Source organism: Macaca thibetana, chromosome 7, assembly GCF_024542745.1.
Source record: "Macaca thibetana thibetana isolate TM-01 chromosome 7, ASM2454274v1, whole genome shotgun sequence".
NCBI classification, from domain to species: Eukaryota; Metazoa; Chordata; class Mammalia; order Primates; family Cercopithecidae; genus Macaca; species Macaca thibetana.
In genome coordinates, this window is record NC_065584.1 from 11,346,987 (window position 1) to 11,354,777 (window position 7,791).

Genomic DNA, 7,791 nt, shown 5'->3' on the forward strand with positions numbered 1-7,791 from the left:
AGGACACATCAATTGTAACTTGAGGTCCGCAATCCAAGCCTAGCTCCTCACACTCAAATCTGCTAGATTCACACTGATGGTGCTGATCTCCCCAGGTACAGCATGAAAACAAGGCAAGGGCAAGATGAGATCAGTCCTCCTTCTGCCTAACCTCCTCTTCTACATGCTTTCTCCACTTCAAGGACGTGTGTAAATACTGTGAAAGAAAAATAAAATTAAAATCCCGGGACCCCAAACTCACTAAGCCAAAGGGAAAAGTCCAGCTGGGAGCTGGGTCATGCAACCTGCCTCCTGTTTTGTGTCTAAATGGATAAGACTTCCCTCCCTCTCATTTCACTCACAGTGAAATTCCTTGTGGGCCCCGAGATCTCTACCTTCAAGCAGCTGTGTTGTATTTCACCCTCATGATGTAAATTAACAGCTTAGTTTCACAGGTATGGGACAAAGGATAGAACCAAAAGTCATCCCTCTGCTCACCTGAGGCAAGTGCATATCTGACGGCTTCCTATACGCTATGATTATGATTATGATTATGATTATTTGAGATAGAGTCTTGCTCTGTCGCCCAGGCTGGAGTGCAGCAGTGCGATCTCAGCTCCCTGCAACCTCTGCCTCCTGGGTTCAAATGATTCTCCTGCCTGGCTAATTTTTGTATTTTTAGTAGAGACAGGGTTTCACCATGTTGGACAGGCTGGTCTTGAATTCTTGACCTCAGGTGATCCACTCACCTTGGCCTCCTAAACTGCTGGGATTACAGGCATGAGCTACGGTGCCCAGTCCTGATTATTATATAAAAATGCAGATTGACTGACCACCAGGTGAATGCCGAATTGATGATCCCTCCACCTGCTTCTTTCACATGAAAAATGTGCATTCAGTGAAGTGAATGAAAAGGCTCAAAGGGGTGCTACTGCTTGCTTCTTTATGCCACCTTTCCCCCCTTTTTCCTCCCTCTTTCCCCTACCGCCTGCTCTTTTCCCTTTAAATAGTGAAGCCCCTTCTTTGCAAGAATCATGGGCCAGAGATGTTTCCTGTGATTCTGTGTCCCTCTTTCCTGGTTGCGTCCTTAACCTTGGCAAAATAAACTTCAAAAATAATTGAGACCTGCCTCAGTCAGTTTCTCTTTGATTTACAATACTAAGCCTCAGGAAAACCTCTTCGGAGAGCATAGGCCACACATATTTTCTGTGGTTTGTGTTTTTCCCAGGTGCACCCTCAAACTCTCGATAAACGTCAATCGAAGCTTATCAACTCAGTAAACCTCGATTGACTGAGACTTGCCACAGTCTGTCATTTCAGTGAATAGACCCCAGACCTCAAATCACAGTCCCCAGAGCAGGGCCCTGGCACCTGCGTGGGTGACCAGCCTGCAGGTGATTCTAATGTACAATAAAATTTAGTCTTTCTCCAGCAGACCACCCCGCCACTGGAGTGTGACCCCTTAGGAAACCCGCAGGGAAGAGGAGAAGCAACCTCATGACCATGATAGCAACCACGGAAGCGACAGGGCTGTGCTGGAGCCTGGCACTGTGCAGGTCACAACACCCCGCGGACGTCCCCTCAGGCACTGCTCATTTCTAGATGTCGCTCAGCTGGGCCACTTCTCTGTGCCCCCTGCCCCCCTCCAACTGCGCTTCACCGGTGGCACAGATGAGAGAGGGTCAGAGGGGTTGGCAGCGAATGGGATGGGACAGGCCGGAGTAAATCTAAAGTTTGAGCCCTGAAGAGAAGCGTGAGAGGGACTCTTGCTATCAGTGCCCACAGGCTCACTGCCTGGACACAGGAGCATGTGCATGTCAGAGAGGGCTTTTTTCTGGACACCCTGGAGCGGCTGTGGCCTTACTGCAAGGCAAATGCAATCTCTGTGACCGTCCCAGACCCTCACTCCTGCCTCTGTAGACCGGCCGTCTGGTACCTGAGCTCCTGCAGTGTGCCTGACACCTGCTTTCACTACATCAGCACAATCAGAGGTAAGCCTCCCAGTGGTCCTCAAAAACAGGAATGATGATCCCCACTGTACAGGAGAAGAAACTGAAGCTCAGGAAACTTTCCTGGTAGGTAAGTGACAGGGTTGGAATTCAAATCCCGAGTTGTGTTTGTTCCACTCTGCTTTATGCTGTGATGACTTTTTTGGAATGTATGTGGCGGGGGGGTACACGTTTCTAGCCTCCAGAATCCTCCAGAGCCGTCAGTGATGAAAGAGTCAAAGAAATACTTCACGCCTTTGGTTTGTTCTAGAAAGAAACCCTGGAGTGGGTGTTTTGGGGAAGCAGAGCCTTGGGTCCCCAGGAAAACCAGAGGAACTCAGAGGAGGAATTGAGGATTTAACACTTTTCATGGAGGGCAGATTCAGTAGCTGTGGATATTTAGCTCAGAGAGAAGCAATAGGACTAGAATGGTACAAACCCCAAGGAAATGAAAGTGGGCCCATTGCTCAGTGGGTGATAGTTGGAGGAAGAGCTTTTAAATAGTAGAACTCTCCTGAGATGGAATGGGCTGCCTTGCAAAGTAGTGAGCTCCCCATTCTTGGAGGCATGCACACTAAGATGGATATTCACAGGGCAGGAGATTCCAGGACCAAGTGGATGTCAGAAGTGATGCATTTGGGGTCTTAAGTCTTGGCAGGTCTGATTGTTTGCCTCATGACCCTGAGGTACTGTAATTGTCCTAAGTGCCTTCTGAATCCTCAAAGCAACATGCAGACCTGCTCTGTGTGCCTTTTTCTTTTTTTAAGAGCAGTTTTAGATTCACAGCAAAATTGAGCAGAAAGTACGGAGACTTACCGTATATCCCCTGCACCCACACATGCATAGCCTCCCCCGTTACTCACATCCCCTACAAGAGCAGTCAATTTGTTGTAATTGATTAACCTGCATTGACACATCATCATCACCCAAAGTCCATAGTTTTCATCAGGGTTCGCTCTTGGTGATGGACATTCTGTGGGTTTGGACAAATGCATAATGACATGTATCTACCATTATAGTATCATACAGAAGTTTCACTGCCCTAAAAGTCCTTTGGGTTTCTCCTCCAGTTCTCTCCTCCCTCCCTCTAATTCCTGGCAACCATTGATTTTTTTTATCTTTTACTGTCTTCATAGTTTTGCCTTTTTCCAGAATGTCACATATAGTTGACATTATACAGCATATGCCTTTTCAGAGTGGCTTCGTTCACTTAGTGATAGGTTCTGTGTGCTTTTTTATGGCCTGCTATATGAGCAATATTTATTTATTCATTTAACCATTCAGCATTTCAGCAAACACTGACCCATGTTGGGCTAGGCATCATTTTGAGTGCAGGAGAGGCAGCTTGAGAGGATAGACGAGGCCCCTGCTTTCATTCTGAAAACCAGAGTCTCCTGGTGCTATGATCTGAATGCCTGTGTCCCTCCAAAATTCACCTGTTGAGACTTAATCCCCAAGGTGGTGATATTAAGGAGGTGAGGCTTCTGGGGGGTCATTAGATCATGAGGTCCCCCTCCTCGTGAATGGAACTGGTGCTCTTTAAAAGAGGCCTGGGAGAGCGTGTTCACCCTTCCACTGTATGAGGATGCATAGAAGATGCCATCTATGAGGACTAGGTCCTCACCAGACACCCAATCTGCCAGTACCTTGATCTCGGGCTCCCCAGCCTCTAGCACTGTGAGCAATAAATGTCTGTTTTTCAATAAATTACCCAGTCTAAAGTATTTCTTATAGCAACTCAAATAGACTACGACATCGGGCAAGTCTGCAGGGCTCCCCCCGCTCCGCCCAGGCGGGCCCCTCCCTGACCACAAGCAGCACAGGTGAGGGGGTTGCCCTAATGTTACCCCTGGAGCCCTCGAACTTGTTACTGAGTCAGTCACTGTGTTAGCAGAGACCACGTGGCGCAGTTATTAGGCTGGTGCAAAAGTCATTGCGATTTTTGGCGTTACTTCTAATGGCAAGAACCGCAATGACTTTTGCACCAACCTAATAGTTCCATGTTGGATCCCACTGGCAGGCAACGACCACATTCAAAGTCCTCAGACCCACTGTGCAGGCCCAGCCATGGGAACCTCCTCCTGTTTGCAAGGGAGGGAATCCCAAAGAGACTGAACCCCAAAGAGGTTGAGGGATTCCCCTGGACACTGAGTGGAGGGCTGGCTGAGGTCATGTCCCTGCTCTGAGACTCAGTTTCCTCTGTGCAGAGAGAGGCTTGGAGTGCAGGGTTGCAGGGAGAGCTGGGATGAGGCCTGGGCTCCTGCCTGTGGGGACAGCACACAAGCTTCCTCTTTTTCATCCAAAGACGCCTACTCCTGGCTGTCTTTCCCCAGGCAGGGGAAAGAGCAAATGCTTCCTCCAAGCTTATGGGGCTCACAATGTGGAATGTCGCTTGCTGCTGCCAGGGCTCGAAGGACACAGCAGAGGTTTTTCTCCAGAGAACCTCGGGCAGGGGATGTTAGCAATGTCCTCTGGGGTCGCTCACCAGTCCCCCTGCCACCTAAGCCCTTCTCCCACTCAGAAATGGAATTAGGGGTGGGGTTGGCTGGGGAGCCCCCCGTCACCCCACACCCGTGCCAGAGTTCCCACTTCCTGTAGGCTGGGGAGCCACAGGCGGCCTGTGACTCAGTGAGGCACATTCTGACCTGCCTGGAACAGCAACACCTGCTGTCCACCTCCACCCAGGCTGCGGAAGCGACCTACTCTTCAGCAACTCCAATCACGGCTGCCATTTATTTAGCGCCTATGACACACGTGGTGCTCCACAGGCAAGAGCCTACGTCTATCTTTCCATAAAGAGGAATTACCAGGTCTTCTTTACAGCTCAGGAGAGGGGGACAAAATAACTTGCCCAAAAACGTCACTCACAGGGTGAGAGCAGAACTGGAACTCCAGCCTGGGCTGGATGCAAAGCCGGTGCTCGGAACCCCTGCACTATCCTGCCCCCCCATCCCGGTCAGCGAGGACCGTGGGAAGAGGGTCGCTAAGCCCTTCTGAGATAGTCACCACCACCTGCCTCCTGGAGGCACATCAGCCAGTATTCACTAACCCCTCCCGCCTGCTTCTGATTTAATCCTGCCATCCCCAGGGAGCCAGCGAGCAGGCTGCTTTGCAGACAGAGAAACTGAGGCTCAGAGAGGTTGAGTAGCTTGTCCAGGGTCACACAGGGCCAACGAGTGGCACGGCTGTGAGTGAAAAGCCAGGTTCTGGCGCCTCCACCCAGCACCCGTCCCTGCTGCACCACGCCTCGCTGCTTTACTCCAAGGTGTCCACCCAAAGTATGTGAAAATCCAATCACGAAATCCCTCACACACTGGACACACACAAGCCTGTCTGTCACCTTGATTCAGAGAAGAGAAACCTACAACAGACAAAGAGGGCGATTCCTCCTGCTGGGAATCCTTCTTCCCATTGCCTGTCAGACCTCCCCTCCGGAAGGAAGGGAGCTTTTCCCAACTCCCCATGACCAGAGGGAAACTTCTCCCCGCTGCCTGCCTTCCTTCCCCCTGGGCTGGGACAGCTTGTCCTCCCAGCAAAGGTGAGGCGGCTGGACCAGCCCCTGCCCGGCACCCACCTTCTCCGGAGCAAGCAGCATGGGCACTTCAGTCACTCCCTGGGTACTGCGAGACAGCCTGATGTCCCCACCGTCTCCGCCCCTCCTTGGAGCCCAGAGGCCAGAGCTGTAGTGGCAGCAGGAACAGCTCATCTTTCAAGGGCTGGGTGGTGATGTCATCAGCCTCCTGGGCACTTCCCCCTCCGCCTCCAGCCGAGCTCTGCTCTCCTGCCCAGCCCGAGCCAGGCTGCCTGTGGGGCCAGGGTGGCTGCGGTCACCTTTGCTCTCCGCTCTGCCACCCTCTGAGCCCTGGGGGCCAGCAAGGCTCTTGGAAGATTTCCACGTTTGCGTAGCCCGGCTCCCCACTGGAGTTGTGGTATGGCAAAAGCGTCCCTCCCGGCTGACCACAAAGTGGCCTGTGGAGCCCCATGTGAATAAATTCGCCTCACGTAACGTTTATTTCTTATCACTATTTATTTTCCTAAGGTGGTTGTTTTGTGTCTGAGTTTTGGATGTAAACAGTGGGCGTTTACGCGGAAGGTGTAAACAGAGGGTGGCCAGGAGGGCAGGGGGAGTCCTGGGATTTCTTTGTACAGCTCCCAAGGGCGACAGTGGCAGAAGCTGTCCTGTTTCCTGGGGATGGGTGTTCGCGCTCCCCTGAGACATGCGGCCCTTTCTTTTGGAGATACATGGCGGTGGTTTCTTCCATGTCAATGCTCAGATTGGCTTTCTCGGTTTTGCTCAAAGACTTACTAACAATCTGTAGCACTTTACACTCCCAGGGCTGAGATAGTAGGAGCTGGAAAGGGCAGGGACTTTCAAAAACATTTTTTTTTAAGCCTTAAAACCTTTCCTTCAGAAGAGAACAGATAAGAGTGGGCCCAGTGGATCTGGGGAAGAGAAAGGAGGGCCAGAGGACGCCCCCCGAGCCCATCCGCTCCCCTTCCCTGTGACTTGATTCATATCAAGCCTATAAACCAGCGATCCAGCCTGATCCCATCATCATGGAGACAGGGAAACAGAGTCTCAGATAAGTTTATGGGTGGCCTGGGCACTAGCCCTGTCTTGGCTGTGAACTGGCTGTAGGCCCTTGAGTGAAGGGCCTCCCTGGCTTGGCTGTGTGGTTGACTCCTCTGTGCACGTGCCTGTTCAACCACATCGGGGCTCCTTAATCTGGAGTTTCCTGACTTCCCAGCTGGGGACAGAGGTCTGTGGATAGGCTGCCCAGTGTCCACCAGCCCTCTGAAAAGGTGTGTCTGTGCTTTATCCCCTATGGAGCCTCATCTATAGCTTTCACTAAAATATTGAAGAGCTGTGAGATCCACAACGTATTGAGACCTGCATGAGCATCTAGAGACCCTCTGAAGTCTCTTCCAACTTAGATATTGTAGGGCTCTGCATCTATGAGTTGAAAATCCTCAAGGATCTGAATCCAGTGTTGACAATTCTGTAAATATCATTGACAGAGAAATCTCCAAAAGACATCTGTCCATCTACACACGTCTCCGTCCATCTCCGTCATATAGTTTTTTCAAAAGTCTACTTTAACCCAATTTTGAGGTCCTGGTTGGAGGCCAGTCAGTTAGTGAGCAGCTGATTAAGTTCACATTCTGGCCCTTTCTCTTACCAGGTTCTCACACTCTGGGCCACCAGGCACCTGCCCTGATTGCCTTGGAGCCAAGTACCAAATAATAATGGACAGCTCCTATCATCTGGAACTCACAAAATTATTCAAATCAGCCAATCCATAGGCAGCCAAAGAAACCTCCTTAACACCGCCCCATGTGTCACACACAGCTGCCACCTATAGCTCCAGCTTGCTGGGACCCCCTGTCCCCAGCTGCACATCCTATGGGGCCCAGCCTGACAGTATCTCATTTGGAGCTGTAAGAAACAAAAGTCCTACCTTTCATTTCTCTGAGTATCACTGTGCTGTGTCCTGCCATCAAAATAATCTTTTAATCTTGTAAAATAATTACACATTCTTCCATTCATCTACACTGGTATCTACCCACACATCCGCCCACCTGCCTATCCACCTATGCATCCATTCATTCACTTATTCTCCTGTCTGTCTGTCCATCCATCTATCTATCCATCGATCCATCCATTCATCCATCCATCCATCCATCTGTCCATCCGTCCATTGGTCCATTCCTCCTTCCCTCCCTCCCTCTATCCACCCACACACTCATTTATCAGATACCCACATAACCAGGCAGTACATTGTTAAGTAGAAGTGAATGAATCAGATATCCCCATGCCTCAGAG

At 50.7% G+C, this 7,791-nt stretch overlaps 1 protein-coding gene across 1 annotated transcript in view; it reads right to left on the minus strand.

Moving 5' to 3' along the window:
- BDKRB2 (bradykinin receptor B2) overlaps positions 1 to 5,776 on the minus strand; it is a 39,693-nt gene extending 33,917 nt beyond the window's left edge. The window contains exon 1 of the mRNA XM_050799149.1: positions 5,542 to 5,776. The gene's annotated coding sequence lies outside the window, so the exon portion shown is untranslated. The remainder of the gene's footprint in view (positions 1 to 5,541) is intronic.
- Positions 5,777 to 7,791: the final 2,015 nt, after the last annotated feature.